The sequence below is a fragment of the Nuphar pumila genome, chromosome 4 (assembly GCF_984573655.1).
Source record: "Nuphar pumila chromosome 4, dmNupPumi1.hap1.1, whole genome shotgun sequence".
Lineage (NCBI taxonomy): Eukaryota > Viridiplantae > Streptophyta > Magnoliopsida > Nymphaeales > Nymphaeaceae > Nuphar > Nuphar pumila.
Genome location: NC_143252.1, coordinates 74,900,643 through 74,921,035, shown reverse-complemented (window position 1 = coordinate 74,921,035; position 20,393 = coordinate 74,900,643).

Below are 20,393 nucleotides of genomic sequence, written 5' to 3'. Positions count from 1 at the left end.
TAATGGAGCCTAAACTGGCTAGACTATCGGCCACTTGATTAAAATCTCTCTTGATATGGAATAACTGAAATTCTTCAAACTTGTTAACAAGAGCTGAAACAATTTTCTGATAGGGGAATAGCTTCTGATCTTTCACTTGCCATTCGGCTCAGACTTGATTGACAATGAGTAATGAGTCGCCGTAAGCGTGCACTTTCTTGACATTGAAGTCTAGTAGAATCTTTAGACCTTGAATCAGGGCTTCATATTCAGCCATGTTGTGGGTGCATTGAAAATCTAACTTGAGAGAAAATGGAATCATCTCCTTCTCAGGAGTGATTAATAAGATTCTAATGCCTATTCCAGTCATATTCTTAGAACCATCGAAAAATAAATTCCAGACTGGAGATTGCTGGATATTGCAGATTTGCTCATCAGGGAAGTCATCTTTGGCTTTCACTTCTTCTGCCAGAGGAAAATCCGCCAATTGATCTGCAATTGCTTGGCCTTTGATTGATTGCTGCGAGACATATTCTAAGTCATACTGCATCAATAAGACTTTCCATTTTGCGACTCATCCGCTGAGGAAAGGTTGCTCTAAGATATACTTGAGAGGATTGAGTTTAGACAAAATTTTGACTTCAGATGCCAGCAGGTAGTGTCTTAGCTTCTGACACATCCATACCAGAGCTAGGAAAGTCTTCTCTATGTGAGAGTATTTCTTTTCATAGTCTATGAAAGTCTTACTCACATAATAAATGGCGTGTTCTATCAAGTTGTCTTCTTTGTATTGTGCCAAGAATCCGCCACATGCAACTTGATTGACTGAGATGTATAACAAAAGAGGTTTTCCCAATTCTGGCGGCTTCAAGATAGGAGGATTGAGAAGATACTTTTTGATTCGATCGAACGATTGCTGACATTTCGGTCCCCATTCGAACTTTACTCCTTTTCTGAGTAAGTGGTTGAAAGGTTCGCATCTCATCGCCAAGTTGGAAATAAATCGCCGGATTGACTGCATACGTCCTTGAAGGCTACGTAGTTCTTTGAGATTCTTCGGGGGTGTGTAAACACCCCAAATTTTCACCCTCATCCAGTGTTTGTCCATTTCATAAGTCACTACAGATCATTGCATGTCATTGCATGTATTCTGTATAGCATTGCATGTCATTGCATCTCATTTTCGAGATCCAACACTCCTGTTTTCAAAACATTCAATCCAGATTTGAATTTTAAAGCTTTATTTCAAAATCAATTTCAAAATCTGGGTTTTTATTCAATACTCTGTCATTTTCCAACCCCAGGACTTTATATTTCGAAATATTTTCTCAAGGAAACAATCTGGATTCATTTCAAATTCAAATTTTAATCGATTTCAATTCACAGATGAGACCCATTGTGGTGGTGTCGCTTCTGAATTCCTCTATTCATTAAATTTCTCAAATTTTTGAAAGTTTCAGTCCGATTAGGACTCTGTCTCAGAGTCCTAATCCAGTCAGGAGTCTGTTTTTAAGTCTGTTTTACTTCCATTTTTAATCTTTTTCGTTTGTTTTCGAAATTTAGGTCATTTTACAGAGTCCAGTTAGTTCAGGATTCTATTTTAGAGTTCGGTCGAGTTGAGAGTCTAACCCTGACTGTGTTTTCTTACTTATTTCATCATTTCTTGATAAAATCTTTTGAAAATTCTTTCATTTGGCTTTTAAAATCTAAAATCTCAGAGTCCTAAGGGTTCAGGACTCTAACCCGGAGTTCTAGTTCGCTTGAGACCCTATTTTCAAAGATCTTGAATTTCAAATGTCAATTTTAACCCCTTTTCAAAGCCATTTTCAGTGTTTATTTCAAAAATGTTCAAAATTTGATGTGGGCCCACTCAGTTGGCACCATATCCAGAGGAATTCTAACTCAGTTAGGACCTTATGCCATTTCAAAAATCCTAATTTTAAGTTTACTTTTGAAAATCTTTTGAAAACTCCTTCAATTTCAAGTTTTAAAATCACTTTTTGAAAAACTCAAGTAGGGCCCACTCGGGGTGGCGCCATATTCGAGTAAGTCAGGGCTAGACTAGGGTTAGTTGATGTCTTGGTTAGTGTTAGAGGTTTAGAAGAGTCAAAACCATTTTGAAAACTCATTTTGAAAATTAGTTTTTAAAACTAGTGTTTTTAAATGTTTTTAAAGGTGTTTTAAAAACCCAAATGTGAAAGATGCCAAGTGGCATCACATTTGGGGGTTTTCTAGGTTTAGTTAGGGGCTAATTAGGGATTAATTAGAGTCCCACCTAGGTTAGAAAACCACAAAAAATCGTTGCCTTTAGTGGATTTATTAGAAAGAGTCCTAAAAAATGAAAAACCTCTTAATTAACCCTAATTAAGTGACTTTTTGAAAAACTATAAAAAGGGACCTAAGGGGGGCCAAAAGGAGGGATCTTTTCTCTAAAATTTTCGTGGCCTCTCTCTCCTCTCCAGCACCTCCACCTTCCTCCATTGCAGCTGCAAGCACCAAGGTAATATTTTTAATATTGTTTAGTTTTATTTAATACTTTTTCATGTTTTAAATCAATTTTAGCCATTGGTGTCATCCCCTTCATGGATTAAACCATGGATTCAACCTCAAGAACCATCAAGAATCAGCAAGAACGATCCAAGAAGGTGATCTAACCCTGTTTTGGGTGATTTACAGGGATTTTAATCCATTAGAATTGATTTTAATATGGTTCTTTACATTATTAACCAATAAAATATATGATTTACCCTTTTTAATGGGTTAAATCTATGTTTTAAAGGTGATATCAAATTCCAGCCATTGATTCCCTGTTTTTATTTTATTTTCATGGTTTATTCATGTTTTTTTTACGTTCTATAGCATAGAAATAATTTTTATTTACTGTTTTATAGTTTATTTTATTTATTTACATTAGTTAATGCATGGTTTTTTTAAGTTTCTTAAATTTCTGTGTGTTCTAGGTTTAGAACAGTAAAGATAATGTTATTTCGGATTTAAGTTCTCATTGTTTATTTCTGATTTTTTTATATGTGGTGCATTCATGAGTTATTGAGTTACTGTAGAAAAATCAGAGGTTTTGGATCTCGGGAACCCTGTCAAAAAAATCAAACATCAAATCGGGTTTTTAAAGCTTTAAAATCGTGGTTAAAATCAAGAAGGTAACTTGCTGTGATGATATTTCTCTCATCTTATATCCGATTTTAGATCTGTAAAGTGATATGGATTCACATTGAGTAGATCTGTCTTCTGTGAAATGTTCGGATTTTTTGATCACTGTTTATATTTTTCCCCTTTTAGAGAATCTGTTTTTAAATTTAAAGCTCGTTAGGGTTTACCAAAACCCTAATCAGACTTGTGTTAGTCATAAATCCCAAACCACAGATCCGATTTTAGATCTGTAAAATATGAGTATTTTTATTTTTCTGTCTACTGTTCACCACTAAAATTTCAGAGATTTTTGTTTAGAATTGCTATTTATGTCTATATTTTCAATCTGGAATAGCCGTTTTAATCCCTGTTAAGAGTGATATATTTTAGCCCAGATTGCCGGAAGGGTTTCTCCCTAACCGGAGATGATTTTTCCAATCTGTAAATTGGGAAATCTCTGTTTTTCTTCTTAGTTAGTCTCTGTAAAATTTCATAAATTTCCATGGAGATTTGACTCCTGGTTCAGGTCTTGGACTGAAACTGGTTGGTGAATTAGGTCAAAAATAGCATATTTTTAGGGTTTAATGCAATTTTCGGATTGATTTAATGTTAAAAAATTATTTTTATGATTCCAATTCGACATTAGAGTTATAACAAGTGCAGGTACCAATTTTTATGGATTTTGGAATCCATTTGATGGCTGAATTAAGCAAATTGCAAAACCGGGTTCCTGAAAGATCCAAAAACACTGCAAAAATCACAAAATTTGAGATATTATTGGATTTTCGTGCATAAGCATATATTTTTAGGGTTTAATCATGTTCATAATCATATTAGGATGCTTTAGGTTTAATTTGATGCTCATTTGATTTCATTTAGTGCATAAAACCTAAATTTTTACCAAAATCTATTTCTAAAAACCCTGATTTCAAGGCCATAGTCTTGCTATCGGGGGCAATTTGGTCATTTGACCTAAATTTCGAAATCCCTAACCCTAATTTCATATTTTTAATCATGTCATAGCATATTTGGTTTGAGTTTATTCCATTCAAATTTCAAAATTTGCATTTTATCAAATATCTTTCTAAAAACCCTAATTTCAAGGCCATAGTCTTGTTATGAGGGGTATTTTGGTCATTTTGACCCCAATTTCGAAATTCCATATCTTCTCTTTCATATTTATTCAATTTTATTTCATATTTTATCATTTTTATTTAAGGGAATCAAGGAAAAGGCTTATATCTAGCAAAATCCAGTAATTTCTAGATATTACTGGATAAATCTAGAAAAGCCAACATATTTTCATTAACCAAGTTTTCTAGTTTTGCAGGTACATTGAAGACTTTATTTTTCATGTATTTAAATTTCAATAGTGATGTAACTTGTAATTAAACTTTGGAATAAGAATTTACATTTCCTGCTTAGCTTAGGTTGCATTGCATATAATTTATAATTTTAATGTGTGATGGATGATGATTCATGCATATTTTTACAAATTCACCATGGTCTACACGAATGGCACATGCACTAGCTTCTATGAAGTTTATAAACTTGGTGGAATTTGTATTTATGGCCATAGTCAGAATACGAATGATACTCAGATTTATAATCTTCACATTAGCCATATTCAGCCTACACTCTTAGGCTAACTTCAAAATGCACTGCATTTCTCAAAAATACAAAAAGTATTTCTCAATTCATTCATTTCATGCATTTGCCAATTCCAATTCAAATTTCAATTCAAAGAAGTTCATTTCCTCAAAATCTTCTAAGTTTTATAGCAAAATCGATTTTCCCAAAAGCATTGAATTTCAAAGAATACTTCAAGTTTTTTTCAAGTTCATAAACTTAATTTTCCAAAGTTATGCAGTCAATTTCAAAGTTTGAAGTTAGAATTTTTCTAAGTCTTATTCAAAAGAATATGGATTTGCCAATGATATTTCAAATATTTCCCAAGTTCCAAATTCAAATTTTCTAAGTTAGAATTTCAATTTCCAAGTTTGAATTCAGAGAAACCAAGTCTCTCAGAATCGATTTTCACCAAATGTCAAGGATTCCTCAAAATCGATTTTATTTCTCTCAGAAGTACATTTCAAATCCCAATTCACGATTTTCCAAGCTTTACATTTTCTAAATATTTCAATCATTCAAAGCAAACATCATGTTTTCAAATGTGCATTTTCTGAAAATTCATAGCACATGCCTGATTCTTTGTGCATTTAGAAATTAGAATATGATTTAGACAAGCTGAATAGAGTAGAGCATAAGATTGATCCTTGGTTCAATTACCCCTGTTAAAGGTGGCAGGAAAGGTTGAACCTCGTACCGACAGGCGAGTCCCATTCTACGGAATTTTCCCGCATTTTAAAAACGGAGGCGAGTTATTTTCAAAAACTTTTTCAAAGGTCAGTTTGATTTGCAAAAGTTAAAAATTTTGCGATGATAACAGGGTGACATATCAATGATAGCCTTTTCTTTGGCTGGGTCAACTTCAATTCCTTTTTTGCTGACCAGAAAACCCAACAGTTTGCCTGATTCGACTCCAAAGACACATTTTTGCGGGTTAAGCCTTAACTTGTAAAGAATGAGTCGCTTAAACACTTGGTCAAGAGCTTCAAGGTGATCTTCTTCCTCTTTAGATTTCACGAGGATATCATCAACATATGCGTCCATGATTTTGCGCATCTGATCGTGAAAGATAACGGCCATTGCCTGTTGATATGTTGCTCCAGCGTTCTTGAGCCCAAAAGGCATAACTGTATAGCAGAAAGTGCCCCAAGGCGTAGTAAAGGAAGTTTTTGATTGGTCGTGGGCGGCCAACTTAATCTAGTTGTAGCCGGAATATCTATCCATGAAGGAGAATGATGTCTTCTTTTAAATCGTTGTAATTTTGAAAAGATTTTTAAATGAAAAACATGTGAAAACCAGTCATCAAATAATAAAAACCGGTTCTCACTAGTGGATGAGACCGGGTCGAACTCAGGGAACGGAAATATATCGTATTCAAGTACACAAATCTAAACTAATCTTTATTGCCGAATTATTGAAATGTAAAATGTTTAAGAAAAGTAAAACAACTAACTATTACAACAAATGAATACCCTTCGCAGAGTGCGTAAAGTGCAATATTTACAAACCCAATTAAATTCCTAATTCTAAACTAAAAAGTAAAAAGAAGCTTTATTCTTCGTACTTTGTGTCACGTAATCGCTTCCGCTCCAGTCTGTGCTATCCTGCACAATTCAAATGAACACGAGCAGTACCAGATACTAATAGAGATTATACTAAGCAAAAATATACTAATTAAATGCTAAAACAATGAAAGGGAATGTGAAATAATTCTAAATGACAAACAAAGCTATACTAACCAATCTATAATGCTAATGTATGCAAGCTAAACTATATGAACCTAATGACAATTCCCTAAGTAATTTTAAAAGCTAAATGTAATATCAACAACTAACTAACAACATTTTCTTAACTAAGTAAACTAACTACTAATTACAAAACACTTAATGGTGCAAATTATTTCAAATTTACTAAGTAAATCTAGTATCAAAGTAACTAAGTAATCTAATTACAAAACAACTAATCTAATCAATGCTAATTATTTTACTTAACAACTAACTAATAAACTAACTAACAACTAACATTGTTATTTAAACAGTAAAACCAGTGAAATTCAATTTTAAAATCAACACACCTGTGAAAATAACTTTTAAAAACAACAGATTATGAAAACCAATTGTGTCTTACCACACATTATCGTGAAAATGTATTTTCACATTTTAATAACAATGCCCAACTTCACACAGGTGAGGTTGGTTCTCACAATGGCTTAGAAAGATGAGCTGCCAGAGATATGGATAACCACCGGTGAACTGAGTATAATCCAGTAGTTCTACATGAAATACAATTCACGATAGTAAACGTAACTTCCGGAGATCAGAGATGAAGATTCAAACAACCAGAGAGCAGATCAAAGTAATTTCCTGGCAAGAAAGAGTGATTCGAGTAAAAAAAAAAACTGAATTCTAGCCAGTGATTTGGAAGAGATCTGATGGTTCTTGATCAGATGATCAGGATTCCGGTAATCTGATAGATCACCGCTACTTGCAGAGAACTTCCGGTAGATTCTTCTGGTTCCGTTAGATTTCACGACTGCTCAACACTGAGGATGCCAACTTCACACTTTCACATCATATTCCAACATCCGATTGAATTTTTTTTTCAAAAATACTCATTGGAATTTCAAATAGCAACAACCTCCACCGGAAATAGCCACAGCCTCCACCGGAAATAGCCACAGCCTCCACCAGAAATAGCCACAGCCGTGAAATGAATTTCACGGTGACTTAAATGAAAACGCCTATTTCACATTTTCATGATAAATGTGAATCCGATTAAAGCAAGGAATTCCAGCTAACAACAGAGAATAAGGAGATTATGATCGGCTGGAATTGATCCAATTCTCTGATCAATGCTGGAAATCAAATTCAATTAACTTTGAAAATAATAATCTGAAAACACAGTGATCGATCAATTTTTTTTTTAAGAAAATATTCAAATCCAATGAATCCACAACAGATCTGATGAATTGAGTATGCTATCAATTTTCACAACAGATCTGATGAATCCACAACAGATCTGATGAATTCACACAACCAGGAAATGTTGATTTCACGGCTATTAATTTTCTGATATTTCACTGTACGCACACTACTTATGTTGTAGAGACAAGAAATTTGAAAACAACCAAACAGTAAACTAAAACAAAATGGAAATAGAAATAATGCTCACAATGAATCTATGAATGAAAAGAAAATATGCTGAAAATTCATATGCTCATGCTTACATTCGACTAATTAAAAAAACTGAAAACTGGAATTAGAAAAGGAGAAGAATAGGAAGAAGAAGAAGAGGAAGAAGCACTTACCGAACTGGAAGGGTTAGAAGAGAGGTTGGAATCCTCTCTCTTGCTTCAGCCGTTGTCAGAATTCTCCACCGGAAAGAGGATGAGAAAAAGAGGGGAAAATAGGGAGAAGGAGAAGAAGAGGTAAGAAGAGGTGGAGAAGAAGGGGAAGAAGAGAGGGCTTGGGCAAAAGAGAGAAGACAAGCCTCTCTTCCCCCTACGTATGATATTTATAATTTTGAACTTTTCTCCATAAGTCCCTCTTCTTTGTAAAATTGCATTTCAAAAACCTCTCTTCAAAAAGTTATTTACAAAACAACTCAAAATGACTATGTTTTAGAAAATACAAAACTAAGTCTATTTTAACTCTAATTTTTTTATGATTTTCAAAAACTAAACTACTACAATTATGTCAAACACTAAAATAGGGATTAAAATGTAAAATAAAACTATTTTTCATGCATTTTCTATTTTTAAATCATTTTAGCACATTTACTCGAAACTAACATAAAATTGGGTTTTTAAATCATTTTCTCATGAAATCATGCATATTTTTATATGAAAAATCCCTTAAATATATGCATGATCAAATACCCCCATGCTTATGTTTTGCTAGTCCTCGAGCAAACTAGAAAAATGCAAGAAGTCAAACTATCACCTAACTCACTTTCGTAGGAATCACGGTTGCATTTAGCTCATGCAACAAGCCCTTTCAACCCCTGGGTTACCCCAGTGGACGAGTAAGGTCTCGTGAGGGTTTGCAGTGATGCTACCCACAAACATCTCTGTCATGTATGCATAATATTACACATCCTCCTAAGCAGTAGGTAATCAAAGACTTTATTTTCACAAATATTTCCTGTTATTTCAAAGTTAAAATATAATTAGAATCTTTTATATACCACCACAGAAAAAGAATTTCTTTCACTTTTCTAAATATCACAATTATTTATGTTTTATTCTTAGAAAATCCAATAAAAACAAGTTATTATTTACTTATCCTCACTCATATGTTTTCTGCACAGGTTTTCTCAATCGCACTTCTAAGCACTGAACTTTTCTTTCTTTTTAAGCTCTTTTCTCTCTTTTTTTTCTTTTCACGCTTTTTCTTTTTGCGCACTTATTCTTCTCTTATAGCTTGCGTGTGGTCTGCTTTTATGCCTTGTGCAATGTCAATATCTTCTATACTTTTTCAATACATCCCAAAAGATATCAACTAAGACATAAAAGTGACTTCCTTCATTCACCTTTATAACATGACAGTCAAATATTTCAACTTGTATTTGTTCTCAGTTACTTAGGATCACAAAGTTTTCCACTCTCCTTTTCGAAAATGGAATTAAAAGTTTCAACTTACATCTAAGTTCCATCTACTAAGGATTGTGAATTTATCCAAACAACCTAACGCATGCTTTTTCTCACTTTTTGAGCTCATTTTTATGCTTTTGTTCATTTGCTTAGTTTTTCAAAAATACAACTGTGCATATTCATATTTATGATTCAAAATAAATTCTAACATGTATCTATCATCATTTCTTTGAAATCCGCATAAACAACCATAATTTTTAGATCTATGTCAGAAAAATTTTTCTTGGGGCTTAAAAATCCTCTAAAAATATCAGATTTGAAATAACATTCATATAAGTTCAAACTTTTTCTTTAAAAATCTACTTTTCATGAGAGATGTGTAAAATGTGCAAGAACGTAAACAGAACTATCAAGGTGTGCACTCTACACCCTCCCCCATGCTTGAATGACACTGTCCCAGTGGCACTCCCCCATGCTTATATGAAACTACGTGAATGCACATGAGAGGACATAAATGAGGGAAAATAGTAGAATGACCTGACATGAATTAAAAATACACGTTCTATGAATGTAATAAATGCAATGTATACATGACAAAACACAAAACTCAAGAATGAAACAAAAAGAACATGAAAAACTCATGAAAAAGTAAAAACAAAATAAAATCTATAAATTCTAAGCAAATCTAATAATATACAAGATATGGGTTGCCTCCCATAAAGCGCTAAGTTTCACGTCCCCAGCCAAACGGATCCCTGGAAAAACCTTCATCGTCCATGAGATCAATGGACATGAAGTCAGACTCAACCGGGCTCTATATAGAAAAGAGTGTCATCTGTGACACTACGCACTGTGTTTCCATCCCGTCTACCTCTAACTATAGGATCATAACTCTCTCGACGTGAAGAACAAAGATTAGTCTCATCTGAGAGACTGGTCAAGAATCGAGAGTCTAGGACCGACCGACTATCAATGAATGCAACTTCAAACAAGTGGTGAATATGATCAGGCTTGACTTGGTCAAGCACCTTCTGCATTTGTACCTCTTGCTTACTAAAAACAATCGGTGATCCTAAAGGCTGAGAAAATGGGGCTCTATATGATGATAATGCATGTTGTGAGTCTGGCCCCTTCTGCTGAGGTATCATGGAGATCGACTCGTCAGTAGAAATGATATGGGGTTCATGAGTCGATTCCTGAGTGGGGTGACACGCCTTCCCATACTGAAGGGATATAACAGATTCGACTTGCTTATGATGTGAATCAGTGGGTTGCAAGTCAAATGACATGGAATTCTCTCCCTTTGAGACAACAGACTGACTATGAAGGTTCCCCTGGCTTTGTCTACTGAAAGTCTCAACCAACTGTCCCATTTGAATCTCTAGCTTGGCTATTGACTGCGTATGGGAACTCAAAACTTGTAATATCCTATCTTGGAAGGATTGACTAAATGAAGGCTCATGAGGATGGGGTTGAGTATAAGCATGTTGGGCTGGGGGATGAACCTGCGGAAAAATGGGGTGCGAGTAACCTTGTGAAGGGTTACTGGGTCTATACTGTGTCTGGGAAGGCTGATGGGATAGGGGAATAAACTGGTTTCGCCAACTTGGGTTATATGAGGATGTAAATGAATCGGGCATGGGTTTAGCGAAACCTTGGGCAGCATTCACCTGCTCCTGAACGAATTCAGGATATAATGGCGCTGCCGGACAATCTGAAACACAGTGTGCAGGGCTAGCACATAGCTCGCACACTCTTTCTACTAGACTTCTCAAAGAATTGGCTAGGAATTGATCTAACTTCCTAGTCAACTGGTCAACCTTGGTACGCAATTCTAACTCGGACCCAACTTCGGAAATCCCAACTTTCCTAGGACCACTAGACAGAGATGTAGTCCTATCGAGCCGTGAAGACAAATTATGATGCATCGTGTTTTCACTCAAGGTCTCGAATAGAGACCACGCCTCGTCCTCACTCTTGAGCATAAAAGTGCCCCCACAAGACGAATCAACCATTTGACGATGCTTTTCAGTAAGCCTGTCATAAAAATACTGCACCAACTGCCAACTAGGCACCTAATGATGGGGACACTTGCGGAGAAGATCTTTCAATCTCTCCCAAGACTCGTGAAATTGTTCTCCCTCAATTTGAGAAAAACTGGTTATAGCTTTACGAAACTGGTTTGTCTTACCAATTGGGAAATATTTTTTTCAAAATTCTTTTTGCATTCCTTCCCAAGTAGTAATACGAACTGTCTGAAGAGATTTTAACCAGTGCTTGGCTTTATCTTTAAGAGAGAACGGAAATAAAGTTAACCTCATAGCGTCGTCTCCAAAATTATTGATTCGCACAGTCGAGCAAATCTCAAGGAATTCGTCGAGATGACGATATGGGTCTTCATTGTTAAGGCCATAAAACAAAGGTAACATTTGAATCACACTGGCCTTAATCTCAAAATGGCTCGCTCCTACATCAGGTCTCGTGATGCAGGAGGTGGGAGTATACGTATTTGGCATGAAGTACTCCCTCAAAGGATGAATCAATTGATGATCGTCAGCCATTGCGTACACCTTGGAGTAGACCGGTGTAGCACACGTCCTAACTTTGGGTTTTCTACCTAACTAACGCACTAAGCGGCCAAACCACGCAAACCACAAAGCCAGTGAACTAAAAACAACAAAAACTAAACAAACACCACACAGTTACACATAACAAAGATTATGCAAAGAAATATGAAATCTATGTGTACGGTACCAATCGTACACAGTCACCTCTAAGGGGATCCTAATAGGTGGGCTGTGCAGAAAAGTAAGCTCGTCTCTAAAATATGCACATACGTGGTTCTAAACCTAAATGCACACAAACACTAGGCAATAAAGTGAATACTAATATTACGCCGTTCCCCGGCAACGGCGCCAAAAATTTGATGTCTTCTTTTAAATCGTTGTAATTTTGAAAAGATTTTTAAATGAAAAACATGTGAAAACCAGACATCAAATAATAAAAACCGGTTCTCACTAATGGATGAGACCGGGTCGAACTCAGGGAACGGGAATATATCGTATTCAAGTACACAAATCTAAACTAATCTTTATTGCCGAATTATTGAAATGTAAAATGTTTAAGAAAAGTAAAACAACTAACTATTACAACAAATGAATACCCTTCGCAGAGGGCGTAAAGTGCAATATTTACAAACCCAATTAAATTCTAAATTCTAAACTAAAAAGTAAAAAGAAGCTTTATTCTTCGTACTTCGTGTCACGTAATCGCTTCCGCTCCAGTCTGTGCTATCCTGCACAATTCAAATGAACACGAACAGTACCAGATACTAATAGAGATTATACTAAGCAAAAATATACTAATTAAATGCTAAACAATGAAAGGGAATGTGAAATAATTCTAAATGACAAACAAAGCTATACTAACCAATCTATAATGCTAATGTATGCAAGCTAAACTATATGAACCTAATGACAATTCACTAAGTAATTTTAAAAGCTAAATGTAATATCAACAACTAACTAACAACATTTTCTTAACTAAGTAAACTAACTACTAATTACAAAACACTTAATGGTGCAAATTATTTCAAATTTACTAAGTAAATCTAGTATCAAAGTAACTAAGTAATCTAATTACAAAACAACTAATCTAATCAATGCTAATTATTTTACTTAACAACTAACTAATAAACTAACTAACAACTAACATTGTTATTCAAACAGTAAAACCAGTGAAATTCAATTTTAAAATCAACACACCTGTGAAAATAACTTTTAAAAACAACAGATTATGAAAACCAATTGTGTCTTACCACACATTATCGTGAAAATGTATTTTCACATTTTAATAACAATGCCCAACTTCACACAGGTGAGGTTGGTTCTCACAGTGGCTCAAAAAGATGAGCTGCAAGAGATATGGATAACCACCGGTGAACTGAGTATAATCCAGTAGTTCTACATGAAATACAATTCACGATAGTAAACGTAACTTCCGGAGATCAGAGATGAAGATTCCAACAACCAGAGAGCAAATCAAAGTAATTTCCTGGCAAGAAAGAGTGATTCGAGTAAAAAAAAAAACTGAATTCCAGCCAGTGATTTGGAAGAGATCTGATGGTTCTTGATCAGATGATCAGGATTCCGGTAATCTGATAGATCACCGCTACTTGCAGAGAACTTCCGGCAGATTCTTCTGATTCCGTTAGATTTCACGACTGCTCAACACTGAGGATGCCAACTTCACACTTTCACATCAGATTCCAACATCCGATTGAATTTTTTTTTCAAAAATACTCATTGGAATTTCAAATAGCAACAACCTCCACCGGAAATAGCAACAGCCTCCACCGGAAATAGCCACAGCCTCCACCGGAAATAGCCACAGCCTCCACCGGAAATAGCCACAGCCTCCACCAGAAATAGCCACAGCCGTGAAATGAATTTCACGGTGACTTAAATGAAAACGCCTATTTCACATTTTCATGATAAATGTGAATCCGATTAAAGCAAGGAATTCCAGCTAACAACAGAGAATAAGGAGATTATGATCGGCTGGAATTGATCCAATTCTCTGATCAATGCTGGAAATCAAATTCAATTAACTTTGAAAATAATAATCTGAAAACACAGTGATCGATCAATTTTTTTTTTAAGAAAATATTCAAATCCGATGAATCCACAACAAATCTGATGAATTGAGTATGCTATCAATTTTCACAACAGATCTGATGAATCCACAACAGATCTGATGAATTCACACAACCAGGAAATGTTGATTTCACGGCTATCAATTTTCTGATATTTCACTGTACGCACACTACTTATGCTGTAGAGACAAGAAATTTGAAAACAACCAAACAGTAAACTAAAACAAAATGGAAATAGAAATAATGCTCACAATGAATCTATGAATGAAAAGAAAATATGTTGAAAATTCATATGCTCATGCTTACATTCGACTAATTAAAAAAACTGAAAACTGGAATTAGAAAAGGAGAAGAAGAGGAAGAAGAAGAAGAGGAAGAAGCACTTACCGAACTGGAAGGGTTAGAAGAGAGGTTGAAATCCTCTCTCTTGCTTCAGCCGTTGTTGGAATTCTCCACCGGAAAGAGGATGAGAAAAATAGGGGAAAATAGGGAGAAGGAGAAGAAGAGGTAAGAAGAGGTGGAGAAGAAGGGGAAGAAGAGAGGGCTTGGGCAAAAGAGAGAAGACAAGCCTCTCTTCCCCCTACGTATGATATTTATAATTTTGAACTTTTCTCCATAAGTCCCTCTTCTTTGTAAAATTGCATTTCAAAAACCTCTCTTCAAAAAGTTATTTACAAAACAACTCAAAATGACTATGTTTTAGAAAATACAAAACTAAGTCTATTTTAACTCTAATTTTTTTATGATTTTCAAAAACTAAACTACTACAATTATGTCAAACACTAAAATAGGCATTAAAATATAAAATAAAACTATTTTTCATGCATTTTCTATTTTTAAATCATTTTAGCACATTTACTCGAAACTAACATAAAATTGGGTTTTTAAATCATTTTCTCATGAAATCATGCATATTTTTATATGAAAAATCCCTAAAATATATGCATGATCAGAGAACATGGCATGTCCTGTTGTGCTATCAATCAGAAGATCAATGCTTGGCAGTGGAGAGTCATCCTTCAGAGTTGCCTTGTTGAGGTCTCTGAAGTCTATGCAAATCCTGACTTTGCCACTTTTCTTTGGGACAATGACGATATTGGCTAACCAATCTGGGTAATCAATAGTTCGGATAAATCCTGCTTTAAGCAGATCTTCAAGTCCTTCTTTGACTTGTTGTTCTATTCTGGGATCCATTTTTCTCAGCTTTTGCTTAACTGGCTTTACATCTGGCTTCAAAACGAGTCGATGTTCGACCAATTTGGGATCTAAGCCCGGCATATCTTCATATGTCCATGCGAACACTTCTTCATGTTGCTTGAGAAAATTTGTAAGCCTTTCTTTCTCTTCCGGACTTAGACTGGTACCGATCTTGAGAATCTTGGGATCTTCCTCTGAGCCGATATTGACATCTTCAGTAGGATCTTGTACTAGAGCAGATGGTTCATCTTGCTTCTGAACTGAGGCGAACTCTGGTAATTCCTGAAGAGACGGATCAAATTCTGCATAATCATCTAACTGCTTTGCAACCTTGCTATCTCCTGTGCTTGCTTTTACTCGGTGAATTGCTGCCGATTTCTGGAAAGCCTTTGGATTGATAATGAGTTTCTTGATTGTTCGGGAAGACATTTCTGAAATTTTGGATAAGAAATTGGATTTAGGAAAATCCTCCACCATACGACAAACCATCATTTAAAAGAATTATGCATAAAATGACATTGATTTATAAAATGAGGATATAGAGATAAAAGAGACAGATGGCATCCAGATAGACAAAGAAACTTGACATTTTATTGATTTGACTTTGATAAAAGACATTGAGACATTTATTTTGAAAGGAATAGAAAGGAAATGCAACAACGATTCTCAATGTGCCCCTTTAACAAAAACAGTCTTCTTTGGTGAGCTCCCGCCGGAAAACCCTAATCCTGCCCTATGGGGACGATGCTTTTGGATCATTGGCTCGACACAACCATCTTCATTTTTGCCCAGTCCTTTAAAAGGTTGATAACCATGCTTCAAAAGTAAATCAAACCCCTTTCTTGCTTTCATGAATTGCGGAAACAATGGATGATCTTTGACAGTGTCGTAGCTGATACGACCTCCAATCTTGAAGAACTTGGGACCTCTCCATCGGGTCATGGCTACAGTGTGCATAGATAATTCTGACGTTGCCTGGAGTATTTCCCGACTTTCTCTAAGACTGATTTCTTCATTCTCTCTGATGCTAGGAATATCTGCAGTGAATGATGGTCGAGGGATCATAGGCTATGGGAGTCTTTCTTCTGGGTCCTCTCCGAGCACTGTTATAATCATTCCACCTTTGGACCATTTTACGCATTGATGCAAGGTGGAAGGCACTGCATTTGCATTATGAATCCACGTCCTTCCGAGCAACAGATTGTAGGTGGGTGGCACATTGACCACATGAAAAAGTACTGAATGCATAGAATAGTTGATGAACACTTCCAGAAATATCTTGCCTTTAGATGTTTGACCATGGTTGTCAAACCCATAGATGGTAATAAGATCTGGAATGTATTCTTCTTCCTTAATGCCTAGCGCCTTTGCGGTCATTTCGGGATATATATTGAGGCTGCTGCCTCCATCTACTAGCACATGGGGTACTGTCATTCCCCTTACCCGAACAACGATGTAAAGAGCATTATTGTGAAAGGAATGAGGCTTTGAAAGGTCCTCATCCGAGAAAGTGATCGGCGCATTGGTCATGGCTGAATTCACAATTTGTGCCATGTCTTCAGGAGTGGTACTGGGTTTAACTTTGATTTTTCTGAGCAAATCATCCAGTACTTGCTGATGCTTGCAGGAACTCTTGGCCAAATCAAGAATGGAAACATTGGACAGAGCGGTTAGAGGCTTCTGACTTGAATTCTTTGACTTGTGCTTGATGATTTGATTGAGAAAATCAGGAAGTCCCTTTGACTTGGGGGATGACTTTACAGGTGCTTCAGAAATTTTCATCTTGCCAAATGCTGAGATTAGGTCCATCTTTTTAGAAGCCGAAGCTGCTTGTCGAAGCACTGACACCTGATGTTGAACTTGTAGATCTTGTGCAGAACACAGCTTGATGTGTTCGTGAGGCAGGAATGGTTGTGCAGACACTACTGCTGTGGTGTGTGAAGGAAAAGGCTGCTTAAGAATGTCCATTTTTTCTTCTTCTTCTCCTTCTACCAATAAATTCTTGTCAATAAGATCCTGCACAATGTTCTTGAGAACGAAACAGTTCTCAGTGCTGTGTCCCACTGTTCTGTGGAACTTGCAGAATTGATCTTTCCATTTCCCCATAGGCACAGGGGGATCGGCCAGTCTAGGCAACTTGACCATCTCTTTCGACAGCATATACTCGAGCACATCTTCGAGTGATTGGTCGAGAGGAGTAAACTTTCGGTCATAACTCCATCCTTTATGTTTAACTTTTTCACGCAATTTCGGCCCTTGGTCTTGCTGTATTGAGGAGCAGGCTTCATTTTCTGATCTTCTTTATTGTTGGAATTGCCTGCACCGTAGCAGTAATCTTTCTTCTGCCTTTTGTATTGATTTCGGCTATTGTTGTTGTTGTTGTTGGCAGAGAAGGTGAAGTGAGCTTTCTTCTTCTGCTCACCTTGGGGGTTACCCTTGAAAAAAGTGAAGCCTTCATAGACTCCATTCTCTACGCTCAATTCGAGCCATTCTGCTCGCTCAGTTAATTCAATGAAGGTCCTGGATGGTGCTGTGGAGATCAATCCTCTTAATGGCTGCGAAAAATTGTTGAGGATTAGGGACAGGGCGTGCCTTTCTGAAATGGGATCTCTCATTTTGTTGCAAGCTGACCTCCATCTGTGAATGAAATCTCGCGCTTTTTCATTCTCATTCTGCCTCAGACTGCAGAGATGACTTAATGTCGGGAGTGCTTCTGTGTTGAACAAGAAGCGTTCAATAAATAAATTCACCACTTTATCGAACACCTTGAGCTCGATGGGATTAATATGCTCAACATACCATTTAGCTGCAACTCCTTCCAAACTGCGAGGGAAACACAGGAATAGTGCTCTGTTATCTCTCTTGAATCTTGAGCACTCTGCGAAAAAAGTGGCGAGATGGGCTTTCAGATCGCCAGAACCATCGAACTTGATGAATTTTTGGGGAAGGTTTTCGAGATCGTCATCCCCTTCGAGGCCGTCATAGAAGTCCTCACTGGTGAAGACTTTCTTGCCCTTGTCGCGGGCTTGGAGATCCTTAACAACTCGGGCCATTTCCCTGAATTGTGACTGCAGAGGTTCTTCTGTGACCTGATTCTTTGATTTGCGACTCTTCCTTTGTTCTCGCCCACGTTTCTGAAATGCCGGAGGCACCTCATATTCTTCCTCGGTGTCTTTCGTTGATTCTGATTCATCTGAAATTTCTTCCGACTGAACCTGCTTCTTGGAAGCCTTCTTATTCTTGTGCCCATGGAACTTTTCTCTGAATTGATTTTTTTCTGCACTAGTCCCAGCTTGTTCACTCATCATTTTATTCATCATCTTTCAGAACATGGCATACATTTGCGAGTCTATGCCATCATCCTCTTGTTGTTGATCTTGATTCACGGGATGATCCATTTCTCCTTTTGAGGCTGAGGAGTGTTGAGGTGATGTGGTTCTTCTTCCTGACCTTGTTCGAACCATCAAATGTTGTGGATGCTCTCTGCAGGGCAAAGACCTGATCAGATTATGGAAGAATTGGCTTTTGGAAGAAATATTTGCTGGAAATATGGCAGACAATTTGAAAAAAATATTATCCCATTACTAGGGACTGAGTTGTCGCAGGAATCACGACAATTGTATTGTCATTCTTAGAAAGAGAAATAAACAACGAAAATGTGCCTTGTTACCTAGGCGAGGTCGTCAAACCACAATAGAAAGAGAGAGAATTTTATTGAAATGAGGAAATATGATTTTATTGATCTTGACAAAGAGGTGGAGGCAAACAATTTGCCACCATTCACGATAGTCGGTAGACACTCTAGGACCAGGAAAGATTTTAAGAGAGACAAAGGAATCCCAGCCGTAGCGGGCAGAATGATATGCCCCGGACCATTGTGCGGAAGTGAGATCAAACTCTGCCATAGCTCCTGATAACAATCGGGCTTCGACGTACTGCTATCTCTGGGAGAACTGTCAAACACATCTCTCTGGTTGGTAGTAAGTGCAGAAGAATGGTCCCAGCAACTTGAACCGCTTGCCATAAGCGTATGTGTATCTAGGAGGAGATAGTTGCCGATCAAAATAGTCCCAGACTACGTCATCTTCTTGAATGTTGTTGATCATAGACCGGTACTGTGCCACTGGAAGAAGTTCTTGACCATTGTATCTGAAGGAGCTTGCTCGGGCTGGAACATGCTGGAAGAACCAGGATTGAAGTGCGTAGATGCATCCTTCAACTAAAATGGATTCTCTAAGTGAGAATCGAGTCAAACAACGATATAGGAAAGTGAGCGCTGCCATGGTTATGGAGAGACGATTGGTTTGCCGACTTCCCCATCTTCTCATAAGCTGGATTATTCTGATATCCATGTAGTTTTGTCCATCTGGAAAGAGGGATAATCCTACAGTGCACAACACCATTGCATTCTGAATCCTTTCTTTAGCTGTCCTGGATAGCGAACTGACTTCCACGAAAGTCCCGTACTGGCGGTACAACTCAAGCAGGTCGACATATTCATTTCCATCCAACTGAATCAGGGGCCAGGATCGGCGACCTGTCATACGGGCTAAGGAGTCTCGGGGGTCCAAACCCTTGACATTGATCAGGAATTGATGTTCTAATGGATCGCTTGGCTGACCGGCTGGTTCTGGTAATCCCATGATTTCTGAAAATTCATCCATTAAAACGGTCATTTCTCCCCACGGGAACCAGAATGTACATGTATGAGGATTCCATCGCTCCGCCATTGCGTGGATCAGGTTACAGTTGATGGTCTGCTTCCCGACTGTTGACGCCAGTCCTAATCCGCACTCGCTCAAATGGTTCGGGAACATTCGGGAAAAGCTTTTGAGCCAGGAATAGTACCACCAGGGAATGAAAGTTCCGGTGCTAAGGGCTCGATGTTCAGAACGACCTTGTCGCACCTCATAGGAGATGTGACCTTCAGGAAAGATAGGATCGACTTGACTGGATGCCATCGAACTGAAACAGAAAAAGACTCGGAATGAGACTTAGGAAAATGTAAGAAATTTTAAAAAATTTTGCAAGCAGGATATAAAATGTAGCTGGGAATTCGAGATCTAGTAGAAAAGTAGAGTGGAAAATCTCCTGGAATTTTGAAAGAAATGGAATATTTGAGAAAATCATCCAGGGTTTGAGAAAATAAAGGGAAAAGATGAGAAATATGGGTATTTGAAAATATTTTTGGGAAAA